This window comes from Aquarana catesbeiana, linkage group LG08 (genome assembly GCF_042186555.1).
Source record: "Aquarana catesbeiana isolate 2022-GZ linkage group LG08, ASM4218655v1, whole genome shotgun sequence".
Lineage (NCBI taxonomy): Eukaryota > Metazoa > Chordata > Amphibia > Anura > Ranidae > Aquarana > Aquarana catesbeiana.
The window spans coordinates 225,724,615-225,748,746 of record NC_133331.1 but is presented as its reverse complement, the minus strand read 5'-3'; positions in this window follow the sequence as shown (position 1 = coordinate 225,748,746).

Genomic DNA, 24,132 nt, shown 5'->3' with positions numbered 1-24,132 from the left:
GATGAAATTGTACCTTTAGCAAATGGATCTTTTGTACAGATTGATTCAAAAATGGATAATTGGGATAATGGTGTATCCCCCTTTAGGAATGGTGTATAGAAATTTTTGATTTGGAGATATCTAAATATCTCAGAGTTTGGTAGATCATATTTTTCTCTAAGCGATGGGAATGAAAGGAATGATTTAGATGCTATGAAGTCATTTAGTGTCTGAATGCCTGATGTTGTCCAAGCTTTAAAAGAATTTGGGTAGATCCATGCCGGATAAAAGGCCGGATTTCTGATAAAAGAAAGGAGAGGATTGTGTGGAGATTGTAACTGATATTTGGTTTTTAGTTTATCCCAGAGAGATAAGAAGTGTTTAGTTATGGGATTATGAATTTTAAAGCGGTCTTTAGGATCAAGCCATAATAAATTTGATATTAATAGAGGGTCATTTTCTGAAGCCTCTATAAATACCCATAATGGGATTTCCTGTTTTGCATGGTATTTGGACAGACTGGCCAAATGTGCTGCTCTGTAGTAGTTAGTAAAATTAGGGTATCCCAGGCCTCCTTTATTTTTGGGAAGATGTAGTGTGTGTATAGGTATACGTGGTTTAGAAGAGCCCCATATAAACGAAGTTGCTCTTTTTTGTACTATTCTCAAAAAATAGGAAGGAATTGGAATAGGGAGGACCCTGAATAGATAAAGCAATTTGGGTAGAATAGTCATTTTGATTGCATTAATCTTCCCTATCCAGGATAAAGGAAGTTGCGACCATTGTTTTATTAGATTTGTGATCTGTCTTAATACAGGAGGATAATTGGTTGAGAATAAGTCAGAATGAGATGCTGTTAAATGAATTCCAAGATATGGGATTGATTTTTCTGCCCATGTGAATGGGAGGGCAGCCCTAGCCGGGATCAATTCCATGTTTGTGAGTGAAATATTAAGCACTAGGCATTTCTTAGGATTAATCATAAGGCCGGATAGGGCTGCAAATCCATCAAGAGCTGGTATTAAGTTAGGACCAGAGACCTGTGGTGATGATAGAAAAAGTAATATATCGTCTGCAAATATACATAATTTGTGTGTAATACCTCCTACTTCAATGCCAGTTATAGTTTGGTTTGTTCTGATGTATTGGGCCATGGGTTCGAGTATAAGGGCAAATAATAAGGGAGATAATGGGCAACCCTGTCGGGTACCTCTTTCGATATTAAAGGCTTCAGATTTGTATCCAGCATATTTTATATAGGCTTTGGGTTTATTATATAATGCTTTGATCCATGTTAAAAAGTGGGGTCCAAAACCCCATTTTTGTAATGAATATTGCATATATTGCCAGGATACTGTGTCAAATGCCCTCTTAATATCGAGAGATAGAAAACATAAAGGGATTTTCCGTTTTTTAGCAATATGTGCCAATAACACTGCCCTGCGTATATTATCGCCTGCCTGTCTATGTGGCATGAAGCCTACTTGATCTCTATGTATTAATTTTCCTACAATGCTATTGAGGCGTTTTGCTATTATTTTTGCTAATAATTTAATATTGAGGTTTAACAGAGAGATAGGCCGATAATTCACACAGGAAGTATCATCAGAAAGGGGTTTTGGGATCATACAAACAATTGCCATTAGTGTTTTTTGCCGAAAAGAATGTTCCATCTAGAAGTTTGTTAAAAGTTTCAGTGAGAATGGGAGAGAGTATTTCTGAGAATGTTTTATAGTATAAAGCCGAGTAGCCATCTGGGCCTGGTCTTTTGTTAAGTTTTAGGTCTTTTATGGCGTTAGCAACTTCATCTATAGTTATAGGCTCATCCAAACTGCTTTTTTGATTCTGAGATAACTCAGGTAAGGTTATTTTTGAGAAGAAGGATTCAGCTTCTGTAGGATTAAATTCATTGTTTGTCTTGTATAAAGTTGCGAGATGTGAGTGAAATTTATGGACTATTTTAACTGGATTACAAGTGTAAACATTTTTTGATAATTTTAAACGTATTGGTTTGAAAGATTTGTTAGTTGAATTTAATGCCCGAGCCAAATATGTACCTGGTTTGTTTGTATTCATGTAGAAATTGTGTTTGGAGCGTTTGAGGGATTTATCAACTGACTCAGTGAGAAATAGATCGTATTCCAATCTAGATTTTTCCAGATGAGATTTTGTACTCTGAGATGGATTATCTTGAAATGATATGTAGGCTGCATTAAAATTGAGTTCTAGTTTTTTTGCTAGATTTTTGCGTTCCCGTTTAAATAGTGCCATTTGTCTTTGTATTGTACCACGCAAGACAGGCTTATGAGCTTCCCACAGTGTTATTGGGGAGATGTCTGTTGTATTATTAATTGATATGTATTCCTTTAAAGCTTGTTCAATGGCCATCTGATGTAGTGGGTGTTTGAGCATTATGTCCGGTAAGTACCACGTTGGGTCATGCGCTTTTGGTATGGCTGAGGCTATAGTAGTGTATACTGCATTATGGTCAGACCACGGAATCGGAATTATATCTGATGCAATAATTTCTGGTATCATTCCTATTGTTAGAAAAATATGATCTATTCTGGTGAAGGTTTGATGAGGGTGCGAGAAATAAGTGAATTTCTTTTCCATTGGGTTACTTTCTCTCCATGAATCTACCAGATTGTATTTGGAAAGAAGTTGAGAAAAAGGTAATCTAGAGGTTATTTTGGATGGTGTAAAAGGTGATTTATCTAGAAATGGGAGGAGGACCTGGTTCGAATCCCCACACATTATCACTGTTCCTATTTTGTGTGTATTAATCACTTGTAATATATGTGAGAGGGATGGTGTAGGTTGTTTGTTAGGAGCGTAGTAGGAAATCACCGTGATTGCTGTATCCATTATATAACCCATGAGTATCAGGTATCTACCTTCTGGGTCTTTAATTTCTGATGATAAGGTGAATGGTGTGGATCGGTGAAATGCAATTAGAGTTCCCCTTTGCTTGGTACAAAGGAGAAATATATTTTGGAGTAGAATCTTTGGTGAAGTGTGTTTCTTGGAGGCATACTATGTGAGCCTTCTTGTTATGGAAAGTACGGAAAGCTTTGGTCCTTTTTTGAGGGACATTTATTCCCTGAACATTCAGGGAAACTATATTCAGTGGTGCCATGGCAACAGATCAAATAGTTTTGACTTACTTTTTGTTATGCAGAGCTGACTGCACAGATCAACCTGTGTGGACTGAAGAGATGAATAGATAGAAAAGAAACCAGTGCATTCTGGAGTAAAGAGTAAACAAAAAACATATGAGATTAGATGATACATTGTATAAATTATTTTTTGCAAGTAATCACAATTTACCCGTGAAAGAGAATAAATATCTCTCTCAGGGGAATAAGTGCCTTCGTCACACTCCCACATAATATGGTTGGGAGAATGAGGAGGGCTAATGGGGGTACACGGATCTTCCGCTTACAGGAGAGAAGTGCTATGTCAAAAGACATCAAAATGATGTTTCATTAATTGGAGTGCAGAATATAGTTTTTGTTGAAATTATTTATTCCAGGGTGGTTGTATATGGTTAGTCTTGCCCTAGGCTAAATAATTCAGTTAGAAAGGTACTGTTAATAACTTTGGTATTGATGAAGATAGTTTGAATTATTTTGGGATTTTAACCCTTTTAGAGTAAACAATTACATATTTTATTCATATGTAACTGTTTAGATATGTTAACTCATAAAATTGAGGTTGTATTGCTTCAGATTAGAATAAACAAAAACATAATTCTAGGAACTAGTTAGGTAATAATATATTTGTTTTAAGAAAAGAAAGAAAAAGCTTCCATTACTTCTGGATTATTGAACATATTTGTCCTAAAAAGTAATAAATCTATTGTTATTACCTGATAATATATAACTGAACAAGAATTTCCTTATTTCACTTATATATTCTAAGGCTATATGAATCAGAAGTAATAAAAAATATAACTGGAATGTAACATGATCCCACACAGTGTGTGACTATCAGAATGCAGTTACATTTAGTTATAAATATAGGTTTTTTATAGAGAACCATCTCTTAGTATAATAAATGAAGAGATATCAGGAATTAGGATGTCAGTCCATTGAATCTTCTTGGTCCATGGATGATGTGGCATAACGGCCTCTTTTGTGAGAATGATGATTCCCATTTTGTTCTGAAATTTTCTGGGTGCTGCCTGAAGGTGAAGATGACGCCATTCTTCTGCGTGTGGGAGTGTTGCTGCTTGTGGGTTCTGTCAGATTTAATTTTAAAAGGGTTTGTTGTAGTTCATCTGCTGATCTGCTTCTGTAAATTGTACCTTGGTAGTTAAATCTGACTGAAAAGGGGAAGCCCCATTGATACATAATGTTGTGGCGTTGCAGTTCCATTAGTTGGGGTTTCATGGATCGTCTTTTAGTAATAGTAAGTTGGGATAGGTCAGCAAAAATTTGATAATTGTGTCCTTGAAAATTAAGTTCCTTTTTTTCTTTTGCAGCAATTAGTATTTGTTCTTTCGTTCTGTAATAATGAAATTTTGTGATTATATCACGTGGGGGTCCATCTTTCTTTTTGGCTGTGAGGGCTCTGTGTACTCTGTCCAGTTCTAAACGTTCAATAGGGATATCTGGCTTTAGTTCTTGTAATAGAGCAGTAATAGTAGATTGCAGGTCTGTCACAGTTTCAGGTATTCCCCTTATGCGCAAGTTTGAACGTCTGGCTCTATTTTCTTAATCTTCGAGCTTAGTTTGAAGTATTAAATTCTCTTTTTTTAATTGTTCCAATTCTGTTATATTTTCTTGGGTTGTAATTTCAATTTCATCCATTTTTATTTCTAAGGCTGCGGTGCGGTTTCCCAGCTCTCTTATTTCTTTGGTTAGGCTTTTTGTTATTTGGTCTGAGGTTTGTTTTAAAGCCTTATGAAGCATCTTTTCAAATTGTAATAATATTACTGGGGATACTGAGGAGGCTTGTGGAGAAGTTTGTGAGAGGATTTGTTCTGTATCTGACTCAAATGGAGAGTCTTGCTGTGACATTTTCTGTCTGTGAGAGCGCCCTGATGCTGTATCTTGTGAGGTGACTGGAGCTGCTTCAGCTGCAGTGAGTGCCTGTGAGCTCTTTGTGAGGTGATTTTTATTTCTGCCACGGTTTCCTCCCAGTACCATATTTCCTGCCCAAACTTTCACAGTTTGTTCCCTGGGGCAAAAAGGTTCAAATGGATACCTTTTGAGCCTGCAGGCTCCGCTTTGTCCTTCTCTTCTCTCCTCAGCGGTGTGGAGCTCTAACAATGCATGTCTGCTCCGCTAGGCTCCGCCTCCTGCCCCCCTTGTTTCTCATTTTTAAGGACTTGTTAATGACTGGATTGGTACCACTGGATTGGCGTAGGGCTAATGTGGTGCCCATATTCACAGGAGGATCAAAGTACTTACCAAGTAACTATAGACTTGTTAGTTGGGAAGATACTGGAGAGTTCAGACCACATAGATGAGTTCTTGCTGGTAAAAAAATATTTAAAGCAACACACAGCATGGATTCATGAAAGACAGAAGCTGTCAAACAAACCTGATTTCTTTTTATGAAGAGGTAAGTAAAACCTTGCACAGAGGGGTGGCTGTGAACGTGGTATACTTAGATTTTGCAAAGCGTTTGACACGGTTCCCCACACACGGCTAATGTGTAAAGTAAAGTCTATAGGCTTGGAAAGATCAATTTGCAAATGGATAGAAAACTGGCTAAAAAACTGAATTCAGAGAGTAGTGGTTAACCACTTCAGCCCTGGAAGGATTTACCCCCTTCCTGACCAGAGCACTTTTTACAATTTGGCACTGTGTCGCTTTAACTGCTAATTGCGTGGTCATGCAATGCTGTACCCAAATGAAATTTGCGTCCTTTTCTTCCCACAAATATAGCTTTCTTTTGATGGTATTTGATCACCTCTGCAGTTTTTATTTTTTGCGCTATAAACGGAAATAGACAGAAAATTTTGAAAAAAAATGATTTTCCACTTTTTGTTATAAAAAAAATCCAATAAACTCAATTTTAGTCATACATTTAGGCCAAAATGTATTCGGCCACATGTCTTTGGTAAAAAAAATGTCAATAAGCGTATATTTATTGGTTTGTGCAAAAGTTATAGCGTCTACAAACTACGGTACATTTTCTGGAATTTACACAGCTTTTAGTTTATGACTGCCTATGTCATTTCTTGAGGTGCTAAAATGGCAGGGCAGTAGAACCCCCCCCCCCCCCATTTTGGAAAGTAGACACCCCAAGGAAATTGCTGAGAGGCATGTTGAGCCCATTGAATATTATTTTTTTTGTCCCAAGTGATTGAATAATGACAAAAAAAAAAAAATTACAAAAAGTTGTCACTAAATGATATATTGCTCACACAGGCCATGGGCATATGTGGAATTGCACCCCAAAATACATTCTGCTGATTCTCCTGAGTACGGGGATACCACATGTGTGAGACTTTTTGGGAGCCTGGCTGCGTACGGGGCCCAGAAAACCAAGCACCGCCTTCGGGATTTCTAAGGGCGTAAAGTTTTGATTTCACTCCTCACTACCTATCACAGTTTTGAAGGCCATAAAATGCCCAGGTGGCACAAACCCCCCCAAATGACCCCATTTTGGAAATTAGACACCCCAAGCTATTTGCTGAGAGGCATGTCGAGTCCATGGAATATTTTATATTTTGACACAATTTGCGGGAAAGTGACACATTTTTCCCAAAAAGTCTCACACATGTGGTATCCCCATACTCAGGAGAAGCAACAGAATGTATTTTGGGGTGTAATTTCACATATTCCCATTGCATGTTTGAGCAATATATCATTTAGTGACAACTTTGTGCAAAAAAAAAAAAAAATTGTCTTTTTCCCGCAACTTGTGTCACAATATAAAATATTACATGGACTTGACATGCCTCTCAGCAAATAGCTTGGGGTCATTTGGGGGGGTTTGAACTGTCCTGGCATTTTATGCACAACATTTAGAAGCTTATGTCACACATCACCCACTCTTCTAACCACTTGAAGACAAAGCCCTTTCTGACACTTTTTGTTTACATGAAAAAATTATTTTTTTTTTTGCAAGAAAATTTCTTTGAACCCCCAAACATTATATATTTTTTTAAAGCAAATGCCCTACAGATTAAAATGGTGGGTGTTTCATGTTTTTTTTTCACACAGTATTTGCGCAGCGATTTTTCAAACGCATTTTTTTGGGAAAAAACACACTTTTTAAAATTTTAATGCACTAAAACACACTATATTGCCCAAATGTTTGATGTAATAAAAAAGATGATCTTAGGCCGAGTACATGGATATCAAACATGACATGCTTTTTTTTTTTTTTTATTTATATTTTTTTATTTGAAAAATTTCCATTACAAAAAAAAAGAGAAAACACCAAAAAAAGGATGTCATCAACTATCTATACGTTATAATAAACACTGGGTATTCTCACTAGAGCGCCCTTCCACCAAACAGACACCCCCACCGCGCCAATGCCTCTAAATAAACTCAAATAGTGGTGTGAACCAATATTAGGTGGTGAACACCCAAAACATCCAATTCCTTACTCTCACAAATAGTGTTGACCAGTGTTAAATGGTGTGTATAAAATGTAATGAAAACGTGAGAATCGATAAAAACAAGCGAAAATAGGAACAGCTGCCCCTTTAAATTATAAAGTATACAGGCAAAATATTTACTCCACCATGCCACTGCTAGCCCAATACTCCCCTAGAGGCACCTGGAATAAATATGGGGCGCTTCAAATATAAATAAATGTAACCAAAAAACTGTGTATAGCACAATAGTGGTGGAACCCTCCTACTGTGTTTTGTGCTGCACGTAACAAGTGTAACCAAAAGACTGTATATAGCACAATAGTGGTGGAACCCTCCTACTGTGTTTTGTGCTGCACGTAACAAGTGTAACCAAAAAAATGTGTATAGCACAATAGTGGTGGAACCCTCCTACTGTGTTTTGTGCTGCACGTAACAAGTGTAGCCAAAAAACTGTATATAGCACAATAGTGGTGGAACCCTCCTACTATGTTTAGTGCTGCACGTAACAAGTGTAACCAAAAAACTGTGTACAGCACAATAGTGGTGGAACCCTCCTACTGTGTTTTGTGCTGCACGTAACAAGTGTAACCAAAAAACTGTATATAGCACAATAGTGGTGGAACCCTCCTACTGTGTTTAGTGCTGCACATAACAAGTGTAACCAAAAAACTGTGTATAGCACAATAGTGGTGGAACCCTCCTACTGTGTTTTGTGCTGCACGTAACAAATAACACACATTAAATGAATAATTGTGACATTCACGTGAAACACTCTGTGAAATCACTGCATTCCATGCTGTGACATCTTAAAACGTTAAATGACAGTCCATATGAATCAGATCCATCCAAGAGGAACTGCTTGTGATCACATCCAGTGTAAATCAGCTGCATACATTTAAGTGTCTTCATGTGTCTTCCACCTCACCCCTGTGCTCAGTGAATCACACCCTCCAGAAATGCACTCACCGAGTTACAATGCCAGCACTTTCATGCAAGGCAAAAAACGCAAGTTTTACCACACTCAGGTGTAAAAAATGGCAAGATACGTGTCCAGGAGGATAGTTGTTATATGGATCCACATGTAAGAAAATAAAATGCTCCAATAGTGTAAACCAGCAAAACTATTTATTAAAACCACTGCAACCTTCAACTGATGCACTCACATTGTACAAAAGATAAAACAGCAGAAATCATTTGTGGATCACATCAATCTTCAAGCAATCTTCAAACAGGTGTAACTCAAATAATAAACAACTGGTGGTCACGACGGACCCGAGGTGTGCTTTCTCTGGGCTGCAGTATCACTGCAATCTCACCCTCCCTTCAGCTCTCCTCCGCTCCTCCGTCCACTAAAACTTCCTGATTCCTGTGTAGTTCAACTGCGCTGTGTGTCACGTCTCACAGCCACGCCCCCGACATGTTTCGTCATAGGTAGACTTAATCATGGGATTGGCTGTGCAGGCTGTCATTCACCCCTTATATTTGCTTCTAATTGATGCCCATTCGGCCGCGCATTGCGCATGCGCACACCTCGCGTCCCCGTTCCGCTAATTATGCATGGGATATCTCATTTAAAACACTCATAAAACAAAATCATTGAAAATCTTTTGGACATTACACATAAATCACACCTAATTGATAAATATGCATATCATTCCCAATGGTTGTTTCAAACCTAAGATCAATTATGGTGAGTTGGATAGAGGGATCCTGCCCGGGCTCCCCCGCTGGACAAGAGTGGTAACTGCATACCCTATCCCATCCAACCTTATCAAATGCTGGATGGTGATCAAAAGGCAAACGGCCCCCTAGTGTCCAGTGTCCATATTGCAGATTTTTCAGCATGCGTGAAAGTATTCATGGTGGGAACCTCTCTCAATCAAATGTATCCGTCTTTACAGATCTCTTTTTTTTAAAAATAAGATCAAATGGACTCTATATTATAAAACTATTAAATATAAACTCTGAGTGTTCATGCTCAGAGATTATCTTATTCCAATATATCAACCCTTTCAGGAATGGGTCTAAAATAAAATATACCCTCATAACGATATATTACAAACATAGTAAACTAAACAGGCTAAACTGTCTCTATAACTGGCTGCCCCTGCATATTATATGATAAAGTCAAAAATATGTCAAGGGATATAACAAGAGCCATATTATATATCTCTATTTGATCTATTATTAAATTTCTATGTAGGTCGAGTGAACAGGGTCGGGGGCTGATGATGATATAACCTCACCACCCCCCCCTCACTCATACCCACATGGGGGCATCACATCAAGCTATTATCATGACGATGATGTCTCCTATAATCAAACCCTAAGAGATCCCAAAAAAAAAAAAAAAAAATCTTTTCTTTTTTTCTTTTTCTTCTCTCTTTCCTTCTTTCTCCCCTTTCTTTCTTTCCCTTTTTTGATAAAAGCTACTAAAAATCTTTAAAAATTCCTAAAAAAGGTGGGACTAAAAGAGACTACAGAAAATCGGAACCCTATAAAACTGAGATAACTTTACATTAAAAATCATTAATAAAGCAGTTAAGATCCAGTTCTATGTTCAATCCTTTCGGGGCCAGACTCTTCAAAAGATATATCCATCTGGTTTCCCTACGGGATAGGTCCCTAACTCTATTGGACCCTCTCTAAGAGGGGTGGACCACATCTATCCCACAGAACTGCAAAAGTGTGGGGTCCTTTTGGTGTTTTTCTTTAAAATGTAGGGAGACACTGTGGAACCTATATCCATTTTTTATGTTGGTCATATGCTCTGAGATCCTAATCCTCAAGAGTCTCTTGGTTCTCCCTACATATAGCAAGCCACGCGGACACCACATTAAATAGACCACATGCGTAGAGTTGCATGTATTGAATTCTCTAATTTCAAAGGATTCCCCTTCCCTATTGGTTATGCTGGTGACACCTCTGTGGTTCACTCTTGTTGTTCGGCAGCAGATGCACCTCCTACAGCAATAGAAGCCCTTGAAATCAAAACCAAACACATTCCTTCTTGGTGGGTCCAATATCTTCCTTACCACGTGGTCTCCGAAATTAGGAGCCCTCCTATATATGAACCTCGGTTGGTTCGGAAGTATCCCACCCAAGTGCCTATCCTTACATAGGATGTGCCAGTGTTTTTTAAAAATATTCTCGACCTCTTTATATTGGCAGTGAAACCCTGAAATGAATCCATATTGGTGTCGAGTATCCTCTGACACCATTGAGGGCTTATTTAGACACAGGTCCCTGGAGGTTGAAGCCACCTCTTCAGTGATCCTGCTGAGTGTTTCCACTCTATACCCTTTTTGTAAAAATGTATTATTAAGGACTTCAGCCTGCTCATAGTAGTCGTCTAATTTAGTGCAATTACGTCGAACACGTAGCAACTGTCCTTTGGGGATGTTTTTTATCCAAGCCGGATGGTGGCCACTTCTTATAGATAAAAAACTGTTACGATCAGTTGGCTTAAAAAATACTTTTGTTATTAGTGCATCTCCCTCCCTGATAATCGTCACATCCAAAAAATTTACCGAGGTACTACTAATTTGATGTTCCAATTTAATGTTATTAGAATTATTATTAAGTTCCTGTATAAATTCCATCGCTGACTCCTCTGTACCCTCCCAAATAAATAGGAGGTCATCAATAAATCTTCGGTAAAATAATAACTGAGGCCTTCTCTGGTTAAATACCTTCCTGTCTTCCCACTCAGCCATAAACAGGTTGGCGAGGCTGGGAGCAAATTTAGCTCCCATAGCCACGCCAACCTGCTGGGAGTAGAAATCACCATCACACCAAAAATAATTATGGGACATGCAAAAATCTAATACATGCCCCAAAAATCTCTTCTGCACAGACGGAATGTCTTCTCTTTTGCTTAATGCCCAATTAAGGGCCAGCGCTGCGTCTTCGTGTTGAATGATGGTGTATAGGGAGGCTACATCAGCCGTTACCATATACACTGATGATGACGTGTCTAATTTAACATCATTTAATAGAGTCAGTAGATCCCCTGTGTCCTTCAAATATGCCCTAGTGGCCTTGACACTGGGTTGAAGAAACTTATCTAGAAATTCCCCCAGCCTGGCTGTTACAGAGCCTATCCCATTCACAATAGGCCTAGGGGGTGGGCATTGGATATTCTTGTGTACCTTCGGTAAGGTATAGATAACCGGGATTCTACAAGCACTGGGGATGAGATATCTTTTCTCTCTAGAATTTATTGCATCCAATCTATATCCCCAATCCACTAGAGCTCCCAATTGTGCTTTATATGCTTCCGTAGGGTCTGATGATAATTTCTTATATGTTGATCTATCTCCCACTAGCTGCAACAACTGATCCAGATAAAATTTTTTATCCAGTAGCACAACCCCCCCCCCTTATCAGCAGGTCGTACTATAAGATCTTTCTTTTTTTCAAGGGAGCTGATTCCTTCTCTGATATAATGGGGGTTGACACCCTTCCGTAAAGGGAGTTTATCAATATCGTTCAGTACTAGGCTTTTGAACACTTCTATAAAGTGATTCCCTGGGTTCTGTGGATTGAAGATAGATTTGTTTTTTAAACCTGAATCTATCCTATTCAGTGGTACCTTGGCTCTAACTGAGGCCTCCACCGGATGACTTAGGAAATGTTTCTTAATATTCATGGTTCTAATGAATTTGTGCGTGTCTATGTAGACATCGAACTTATTCATTTCCTTTTTTGGGGCACATTTTAATCCCAAATTCAAAATGTTGAGCTCTTTATGGTTATAATGTCCCTCTGTATAATAGATTCTCCCCACTAGAAAGGGAAGATCGTTTAGACTATAGTCCTTTTTTAGGACAACGAGGGAGGGGAGGGGGAACACCGAAGAGAAATCCCAGAGGCCCTCACCAGAGAGGGGGAGGGAGACAAGTGCCCCCCCAGGATTACCACATGCCCCCCAGAGGAGAAGAAGGGGGTGTAGGGCGGGAAGATCCAGGAAATCCAAGGAAAAGACCAAGGGATGTAGAGACATAGGGATATACAACCTCAGTAGTGTTGAGCTCAACCATAAAGAGCTCAACATTTTGAACTTGGGATTAAAATGTGCCCCAAAAAAGGAAATGAATAAGTTCGATGTCTACATAGACACGCACAAATTCATTAGAACCATGAATATTAAGAAACATTTCCTAAGTCATCCGGTGGAGGCCTCAGTTAGAGCCAAGGTACCAATGAATAGGATAGATTCAGGTTTAAAAAACAAATCTATCTTCAATCCACAGAACCCAGGGAATCACTTTATAGAAGTGTTCAAAAGCCTAGTACTGAACGATATTGATAAACTCCCTTTACGGAAGGGTGTCAACCCCCATTATATCAGAGAAGGAATCAGCTCCCTTGAAAAAAAGAAAGATCTTATAGTACGACCTGCTGATAAGGGGGGGGGGTTGTGCTACTGGATAAAAAATTTTATCTGGATCAGTTGTTGCAGCTAGTGGGAGATAGATCAACATATAAGAAATTATCATCAGACCCTACGGAAGCATATAAAGCACAATTGGGAGCTCTAGTGGATTGGGGATATAGATTGGATGCAATAAATTCTAGAGAGAAAAGATATCTCATCCCCAGTGCTTGTAGAATCCCGGTTATCTATACCTTACCGAAGGTACACAAGAATATCCAATGCCCACCCCCTAGGCCTATTGTGAATGGGATAGGCTCTGTAACAGCCAGGCTGGGGGAATTTCTAGATAAGTTTCTTCAACCCAGTGTCAAGGCCACTAGGGCATATTTGAAGGACACAGGGGATCTACTGACTCTATTAAATGATGTTAAATTAGACACGTCATCATCAGTGTATATGGTAACGGCTGATGTAGCCTCCCTATACACCATCATTCAACACGAAGACGCAGCGCTGGCCCTTAATTGGGCATTAAGCAAAAGAGAAGACATTCCGTCTGTGCAGAAGAGATTTTTGGGGCATGTATTAGATTTTTGCATGTCCCATAATTATTTTTGGTGTGATGGTGATTTCTACTCCCAGCAGGTTGGCGTGGCTATGGGAGCTAAATTTGCTCCCAGCCTCGCCAACCTGTTTATGGCTGAGTGGGAAGACAGGAAGGTATTTAACCAGAGAAGGCCTCAGTTATTATTTTACCGAAGATTTATTGATGACCTCCTATTTATTTGGGAGGGTACAGAGGAGTCAGCGATGGAATTTATACAGGAACTTAATAATAATTCTAATAACATTAAATTGGAACATCAAATTAGTAGTACCTCGGTAAATTTTTTGGATGTGACGATTATCAGGGAGGGAGATGCACTAATAACAAAAGTATTTTTTAAGCCAACTGATCGTAACAGTTTTTTATCTATAAGAAGTGGCCACCATCCGGCTTGGATAAAAAACATCCCCAAAGGACAGTTGCTACGTGTTCGACGTAATTGCACTAAATTAGACGACTACTATGAGCAGGCTGAAGTCCTTAATAATAAATTTTTACAAAAAGGGTATAGAGTGGAAACACTCAGCAGGATCACTGAAGAGGTGGCTTCAACCTCCAGGGACCTGTGTCTAAATAAGCCCTCAATGGTGTCAGAGGATACTCGACACCAATATGGATTCATTTCAGGGTTTCACTGCCAATATAAAGAGGTCGAGAATATTTTTAAAAAACACTGGCACATCCTATGTAAGGATAGGCACTTGGGTGGGATACTTCCGAACCAACCGAGGTTCATATATAGGAGGGCTCCTAATTTCGGAGACCACGTGGTAAGGAAGATATTGGACCCACCAAGAAGGAATGTGTTTGGTTTTGATTTCAAGGGCTTCTATTGCTGTAGGAGGTGCATCTGCTGCCGAACAACAAGAGTGAACCACAGAGGTGTCACCAGCATAACCAATAGGGAAGGGGAATCCTTTGAAATTAGAGAATTCAGTACATGCAACTCTACGCATGTGGTCTATTTAATGTGGTGTCCGTGTGGCTTGCTATATGTAGGGAGAACCAAGAGACTCTTGAGGATTAGGATCTCAGAGCATATGACCAACATAAAAAATGGATATAGGTTCCACAGTGTCTCCCTACATTTTAAAGAAAAACACCAAAAGGACCCCACACTTTTGCAGTTCTGTGGGATAGATGTGGTCCACCCCTCTTGGAGAGGGTCCAATAGAGATAGGGACCTATCCCGTAGGGAAACCAGATGGATATATCTTTTGAAGAGTCTGGCCCCGAAAGGATTGAACATAGAACTGGATCTTAACTGCTTTATTAATGATTTTTAATGTAAAGTTATCTCAGTTTTATAGGGTTCCGATTTTCTGTAGTCTCTTTTAGTCCCACCTTTTTTAGGAATTTTTAAAGATTTTTAGTAGTTTTTATCAAAAAAGGGAAAGAAAGAAAGGGGGGAAAGAAGGAAAGAGAGAAGAAAAAGAAAAACAGAAAAGAATTTTTTTTTTTTTTTGGGATCTCTTAGGGTTTGATTATAGGAGACATCATCGTCATGATAATAGCTTGATGTGATGCCCCCATGTGGGTATGAGTCAGGGGGGGGTGGTGAGGTTATATCATCATCAGCCCCCGACCCTGTTCACTCGACCTACATAGAAATTTAATAATAGATCAAATAGAGATATATAATATGGCTCTTGTTATATCCCTTGACATATTTTTGACTTTATCAGAGACAGTTTAGCCTGTTTAGTTTACTATGTTTGTAATATATCGTTATGAGGGTATATTTTATTTTAGACCCATTCCTGAAAGGGTTGATATATTGGAATAAGATAATCTCTGAGCATGAACACTCAGAGTTTATATTTAATAGTTTTATAATATAGAGTCCATGTGATCTTATTTTTAAAAAAAAGAGATCTGTAAAGACGGATACATTTGATTGAGAGAGGTTCCCACCATGAATACTTTCACGCATGCTGAAAAATCTGCAATATGGACACTGGACACTAGGGGGCCGTTTGCCTTTTGATCACCATCCAGCATTTGATAAGGTTGGATGGGATAGGGTATGCAGTTACCACTCTTGTCCAGCGGGGGAGCCCGGGCAGGATCCCTCTATCCAACTCACCATAATTGATCTTAGGTTTGAAACAACCATTGGGAATGATATGCATATTTATCAGTTAGGTGTGGTTTATGTGTAATGTCCAAAAGATTTTCAATGATTTTGTTTTATGAGTGTTTTAAATGAGATATCCCATGCATAATTAGCGGAACGGGGACGCGAGGTGTGCGCATGCGCAATGCGCGGCCGAATGGGCATCAATTAGAAGCAAATATAAGGGGTGAATGACAGCCTGCACAGCCAATCCCATGATTAAGTCTACCTATGACGAAACATGTCGGGGGCGTGGCTGTGAGACGTGACACACAGCGCAGTTGAACTACACAGGAATCAGGAAGTTTTAGTGGACGGAGGAGCGGAGGAGAGCTGAAGGGAGGGTGAGATTGCAGTGATACTGCAGCCCAGAGAAAGCACACCTCGGGTCCGCCGTGACCACCAGTTGTTTATTATTTGAGTTACACCTGTTTGAAGATTGCTTGAAGATTGATGTGATCCACAAATGATTTCTGCTGTTTTATCTTTTGTACAATGTGAGTGCATCAGTTGAAGGTTGCAGTGGTTTTAATAAATAGTTTTGCTGGTTTACACTATTGGAGCATTTTATTTTCTTACATGTGGATCCATATAACAACTATCCTCCTGGACACGTATCTTGCCATTTTTTACACCTGAGTGTGGTAAAACTTGCGTTTTTTGCCTTGCATGAAAGTGCTGGCATTGTAACTCGGTGAGTGCATTTCTGGAGGGTGTGATTCACTGAGCACAGGGGTGAGCTGGAAGACACATGAAGACACTTAAATGTATGCAGCTGATTTACACTGGATGTGATCACAAGCAGTTCCTCTTGGATGGATCTGATTCATATGGACTGTCATTTAATGTTTTAAGATGTCACAGCATGGAATGCAGTGATTTCACAGAGTGTTTCACGTGAATGTCACAATTATTCATTTAATGTGTGTTATTTGTTACGTGCAGCACAAAACACAGTAGGAGGGTTCCACCACTATTGTGCTATACACAGTTTTTTGGTTACACTTGTTACGTGCAGCACTAAACACAGTAGGAGGGTTCCACCACTATTGTGCTATATACAGTTTTTTGGTTACACTTGTTACGTGCAGCACAAAACACAGTAGGAGGGTTCCACCACTATTGTGCTATACACAGTTTTTTGGTTACACTTGTTACGTGCAGCACTAAACATAGTAGGAGGGTTCCACCACTATTGTGCTATATACAGTTTTTTGGCTACACTTGTTACGTGCAGCACAAAACACAGTAGGAGGGTTCCACCACTATTGTGCTATACACAGTTTTTTGGTTACACTTGTTACGTGCAGCACAAAACACAGTAGGAGGGTTCCACCACTATTGTGCTATATACAGTCTTTTGGTTACACTTGTTACGTGCAGCACAAAACACAGTAGGAGGGTTCCACCACTATTGTGCTATACACAGTTTTTTGGTTACATTTATTTATATTTGAAGCGCCCCATATTTATTCCAGGTGCCTCTAGGGGAGTATTGGGCTAGCAGTGGCATGGTGGAGTAAATATTTTGCCTGTATATCTATACGTTATAATACATCCTTTACACACCAAATCAAGACATCTGTAAATAGTAATCTTAAGAAAATTTCTTCTTTCTTCCCATTTACCCCCATTCCCCTCCTCCCACCAACCCTGCTCCCCCCCCAATACTCCACCCCCCATACCCCCTCTGCCCCCCAAACCCCCTACCACACTCCCTACCATACTCACCCACCAACCATTCCTACCCATCCCACTATTATCCTACCCGCTTTCCATTCTATCCTCATCCCGATCCAACCATGGTCTCCAAATTTTTTCAAATTTCTTATAGTTACCCCTCTTCTTATAAATATATTTTTCTCTACTTATCACCTCCCTTACTCCTTTCGTCCACTCAATTACCGTCGGTGGATCCCTTCTCTGCCAATACCGCAATGAGTTTTTTTACCCTGGAACAAGCATCTAATCATTGCAGTCTGTGTATCCTTTGAGATCTCTTTATCCTCCATCAGGCCCAATAAACACGCCCTGGCCTTAAAACTCAGCGATGTCCCAAACACAAAGTTTATCTTTTCCACAATCCCCTTCCAATATCTATGAAGCTTGGGGCATCGCCAGAACATATGAATCAAATCTCCATTCTCCTCTTCACATCTTTGGTACTTCGCATCGGGCTTCTTACCAAACCTAAATAACTTCGGTGGTGTATAATATGACCTATAAGACAAATGAAAGTGAGAAACCAACTGTGAGGGGGAGAGGGTGATCCTGGGCCCCAACGACAGAACATACTCCCACTGGCCATCAGACAGCGGTCCAACATCTCCCTCCCATTTAATCATATTTTTATTTTCCACCATACCCTCCTGAGCTGATGCATTCAAGCTTCCATAAATATCAGAAATTAGGCCTTTCGTAGAGTTGGCATTGATCAACTTTCTCAAAAAGGTAATTTCACACCACGCTGGTTCCCGCCAAATTGTGCCTCTAAGGCATGCCTAATTTGCAAGTACCTGTAAAATGATCTGTTGGAAATCGCATATTCTTCCACCAGCTCCCGGAATAATTTTAACCTCCCTGCCTTATATAACTGTATCAAGCAATGAATGCCCTGCCAGTCCCATTCTTCAACATACCCCATTTTTTTAAGTTCACTAAGGTTTTTGTTGTCCCATAATGGGGAGAACTCCGCGAAACCAGTATAGCCCAGTGTTTTTTTGACATATACCCAGGCTTTGACCATCATCTGGGTGGTAGGACATTTGGTGCCAAAGGAGTCTGCCTCCAACACCTCTACTATTGTATCATGGCAGGTATCATTCAACAATATATTACAGCCCGCTCCCTTGTCCCCTGGCCTATCACTGCCTCCCACATGCTGCATTTGAGATGCTAGGAAATAGCAATGTGGGTCCGGCACACCCATGCCGCCCTTCACTCCCGGTCATTGCAACGCCTGCAAGCCGATCCTTGCCGTCCCATTTTTCCAGATTAACTCTCTGAACACATTGTCCATTTTTTTAAACCAGTGCTTAGGAAGAAATTTTAAGAAAAGCTAGAGAAAGAGGCCGTATACAACATAATGGTGCGGAGATCAAGCTTTTTCAAGATCTTTCCCCAACTACACTGCAGAACAGGAGAGCCTTATGCCCCCTGCTGGATCAACTCAGAGCGCGGAACATACAGTACCGGTGGAAGTTCCCGTTCTGCCTCTCGGCCACCGCTAGAGGCCGCACTGCCCTTCTAAGGTCACCAGAAGACTTGCCAGCCTTCTGTGAATAACTTGACATACCTCTAACGGAACTCCCGGACTGGTGTGCCTTCCATTTCCCATCAGAGCCAAGGCGACCAGTATCACACAACCCCTCACCCAAAGCGCAGAGACATCACTCAAGACGCCGGAGATCAGGCCCCTCTTCACCCGGAGCCCATGCCCCTCGTCATGATCTGGATCAGCATGCCTCGGGACCCCCTGCAACTCCCCGCTGGGACTACCAGGAGGCCTGAGACATCTTTGGCTACCTTGCTCCTACCTACCTGTGAGTGTATACCCATGAAGTTTATGTTTCTGTTACCTCAAGTTTAACTGTTACTGCCATCGTAACTCACCTTACTTGACAACAAGCTCGTAACCACCTTTCCAAAGCAGCCCACCCTGGATGACTGTCTGATGTCAGTGTGAGTAAAGCCTAGGCTACCTCTGGACTTCATCTTTATACTGAGGCCTGGCCTTGCAAAACAAACTTTTGTTGTTGTGCTTTTGGCCCTGATCCCCATCTTAGGAATGTAAGAACTCAGATGTGAATCCACACTTACAGTGTTACTCCACCATATTATAAAACTCTAAACCCCTTCTAGTCACCTAGTGGATGATCTATCCATGCTACCAATGTAACCTAAATGCCTCCCACATACCCACACTCCTCCCCCTCCCTTTCACCTCCCCCTCCACTTCACCCTTCCCCTCCTTCCCTCTTCCTTTCCCCTCCCCTTCCTTTCCTCCTTCCTCCTCCCCTTCCCTCCCTCCTTCCTCCCTCTTCCCTCCCTCTGCCCTTTCCCACCTTTCCCTTCCCTCCCCCCCTCCCGCCTCCCTACCCTCCACTCTCCCCCCTCCCTCTCCCCTCCCCCCCCCCCTTTCCTCGTTCCCTTCCTTTCCTATCGCCTTCCTATATGTTTACACGCAAACCATATCCTTATTCATGCCTTAACCATGCTGGTTATATATGCCTTAATAGTCACTGAGGCAGCTGAGTATGGATCCTTGCTCCCTTACAGCAACGGTGGACCCCCTTGTGGAGTTCAATGTAGCCGCTGCGAAAGTCCTGATATCTCAAAGAAAAACTATCCTGTGACAAAATTTAGGCCTTCCCTGTTCTTCCGCGGGATACCAGACAGAATGCCTTGGTGGCTCATAGGTGCCTCCTGTTTTGCACTCCTACCCCTCATAGGGGCATGCTAAATCCTAATTAAATGTCTCTCCTTCTCAAGTTGGGGGGGGGATAATACACCTTACTTAGTCCTATGTAGATACTATAGCATTCTGTGTTTCAATACAATTTAAGAAGAAGGGTTTAGAATTTATATTTCTCTCTATAAGTATAAGCCTTGTATAATTATGTTTTTTTTTTTTTTGCTGTTGTTCATGTTTCATTTTTCATTAACACCCTTTTTTCTTGACTACTTCCCTTGACACATGGGAATTTAAAGAGGTTATCCTATACTCTAGGTATTATATTTGACCCTTAATAACACACTACTTTTCTTTCTTCTCTAAAGCTATGTAAGCCTACCCCTAATAGGACACAGGGTTTGGGCTTCTACTACGATTATTATTTTATTTTATTTATTTATTTCAGGTACTTGTATAGCGCCGTCAATTTACGCAGCGCTTTACATTGTACATTCACATCAGTCCCTACCCTCAAGGGGCTTACAATCTAAGGTCCCTAACTCACATTCATACATACATACTAGGGACAATTTAGACAGGATCCAATTAACCTACCAGCATGTCTTTGGAGTGTGGGAGGAAACCGGAGTACCCGGAGGAAACCCACGCAGGCACAGGGAGAACATGCAAACTCCAAGCAGGTAGTGTCGTGGTTGGGATTCAAACCAGTGACCCTTCTTACTGCTAGGTGAGAGTGCTACCACTACACCACTGTGCCGCCCCATATATATTATTATTATAATGTTCTTATGTTTTCATACTACTAGGACCAAGAGTCTTACAAATAAGGCTATAATTCACGATGTCTATGCTTATGTTTATTAGTTTTTATATGACACTTACAGGTGGGTAATCAGGATGCACTATCTTAAGATTTGCTATTATCATAAGTTAACCTTCCCATCTCTGTGCTTGCAATAATTCCCATTGAACTACTGTCCCCTCTCAATCCTCCCTGCGGCAACAGCGTAGGATCCTAGACATTATCATCAACCCCCTGCAGCAGTTCTATTATTTAGTCTGCTGACCACCCAGCTTACTTTCTCATAGGTGGACTGGCGCCTCCATTTCCACCTCTGGTACTTCTTCCCCTCTTATACCTGCTCCTAACCGCAAACCCTTCCCCCTTATTCTCTTACTTCTCCACTGTGGGTCCATTCCCTTTTCATTTCTGATATTTCACACGTTTACCCCACTGCCCTTCCTGCTCCTCCTGGCTCAGCCGCCTCGGTGTGGACAACTACTCTCCAACCGAGATAAATAAAAGGTTCTTGTTCCTAGCTCTGTCCCTAACTCTTCTCATACAAAGCTGGACAAAATGACATCCCAGGCTCCTCTCTCGCTGAAATGTGTTACGCTTAATGTAAAAGGCCTTAATGTGCCTGAGAAGCATTCGCAGGTCTTGTCCGCCCTCACCAAGCAGAAAACTCACTTTCGCTCAAACTCCATTCCAAAAATTACTAACCATATATATCAGACAGCTTTCCACTCCACGAACCCCACCGCAAAGACCGAAGGGACTTCCAGTTTAGTGTCTAAACATGCTCCTTTCAAACTTTCAGACTCCCTGGTGGACCCTGAGGGGAGATTTGTCTTTATTAAAGGCCTTTATGCTTCCAAGCCAATCACGTTGGCAAATATTTATGCCCCAAACGAACATCAGGTCTCCTTTTTCAGGAGAATTAGTGATCTCTTACTTTCCTTCAAGGATGGTATGGTTCTTATGGGAGGAGACTTCAATGTGCCCCTCAACCCAGACATTGATACCTCTTCGGGCACCTCTATGATGCCCTACCGAGCCCTTCGGCAAATCAAATTACAACTCCAAGGTCTGGCGCTACATGATACATGGCGCACACTATTTCCCTCCGTTAAGGATTATACCTTTTATTCCGCTCCCTTTCAAAAATCCTCACGAGTAGACTATTTTTTTCCTCTCTCAGCCTGACCTACCTCACACACGCTACAATTGATCCCACGTACTTGTCCGACCATCACCCCATCTTGGTTTTCCTGACTTTCCCAGACTCGACCCCAAAAACAAAAACCTGGCGACTAAATTCTGCCCTGTTAAAAGATGCTGAGTTCACCTCACGCCTGGAAGCATGCATAAACATGTATTTTTTGGAAAACACCACCCCAGACATATCTCCTACTATCTTATGGGAAGCACACAAGTGCGTCATCCGGGGGGAACTGATGGCTCAGGCAGCAAAAGTCTGATATTGAAAACCTGATCGCCAATATCAGACGCTTGGAGACCTCATACAAACAGTCCCACTCACAGCAGACCCTCCAGGAGTTATTGCATCACCGTTCACTACTACTAGAAGAACTAGGGAAACGTACGAGGCGTCGATATGTCCTACATCAGAGAGTTTTTTATGATCAGGGCAATAAATGCGGAAAGTTGCTTGCTCGAGCAGTAAGTGCTTCCGGACCCTCTAACACAATCCATCACATTCGGACTCAACAGGGTACATTACTCTCCAGAAATGAGGATATCGCAAAATCTTTTGAACACTACTATAAAAACGTATATAATTTAAAATCTACCACTCAGAACTTAGACCAGGGCGGGACGGAGGTCAGAAGCCATCAAGAGTTTCTTAACCAACTATGGTCCGAAATCACTTTCACAGGTGCAGGCTGAGGACTTAGAACAACCCCTTTCAGTAGAGGAACTTCAAATTGCCCTACAGCAAATGAAACTGGGGAAGAGCCCAGGCCCGGATGGGTTCACACTGCAATATTATAAATGTATTTCCCAGACCCTTTCCCCAAAACTGGTAATCACTTTCAACTCTTTAGCCAATTCCACAGTATCAGTAGGCCGTATGTTAGGGGCCCACGTCACAGTCATACCTAAAAAGGGTAAAGATACCACACAGGTGCAGAACAGACCTATTTCTCTCCTTAACGTGGATATCAAGCTATACGCAAAAATTTTAGTAAACAGGATGTCCCTGCTTCTACCGAGTCTTATTTCTTTGGATCAGGTTGGCTTTGTCCCTGGACGAGAGGCCAGGGATAACACCATTAGGGCACAAAATCTCCATCATTGGCTCACTACCATGAAAACACAGGGGTTTTTCTTATCACTAGATGCTGAGAAGGCGTTCGACAGGGTGGCTTGGGACTACATGCATGAGGTACTTAAGACGATTGGTCTTCATCCGTGCATGCTGGCCCATATCTCGGCGTTGTACTCCTCTCCGAGTGCAGCTGTAAGAGTCAATAGTCACCTGTCGGACGCCTTCCCCATAAGCAACGGTACTCATCAGGGCTGCCCCCTATCACCTCTGATATTTGTACTTATATTAGAACCTTTCCTCAATAGATTAAGAGATAACTCTGACATTAAAGGCCTTACAGTACAAGGTAGGGAGTACAAAGTTGCTGCTTTTGCAGACGATATCTTGCTCTCCTTGACCTCCCCAATCACTTCTATACCTAACTTGCTAAAAGATATAGAACACTTTGGGACTCTGTCACATCTAAAGATCAACTACGCAAAATCCCAAGCCCTAAATATTACCCTTGCAACACAAGAGGTGGAGAGATGCCAGACCTCTTTCCCTTTCCAGTGGAACCAACAGGCAATAACTTACCTAGGCATTCAAATTACAACTAAATTAGCTGACCTGTATAGCGTAAACTTCTGTAAAGTCCTGAAAAAACCCAACACGATTTAAAAGAATGGGCAAATCTTAATGTTTCCTGGTTCGGCCGCTCTGCTCTCCTAAAAATGGTAACCTTGCCACGGTTTCTGTATATTATTCAATATTTCCTGGCTAGCCACCTTGCGCGACTCATGGACTGGAATATCCATGAGTCGAGAAAGGTTTGGGTGACCCTAGAAAAATCATTCTCTAACCTTCCCCTTGAGTCCCTACCCTGGCTGCCTCCTGGACACTGGCCGCCGAAGATAATAGTACACCCTCTGATTGGTACATCGCTGGGAGCTTTTAGACGAGCAATTAAAACTTCGTCAGTTTCTTCTGTCCCAGGCCCATTAACCCCACTGAGAGGG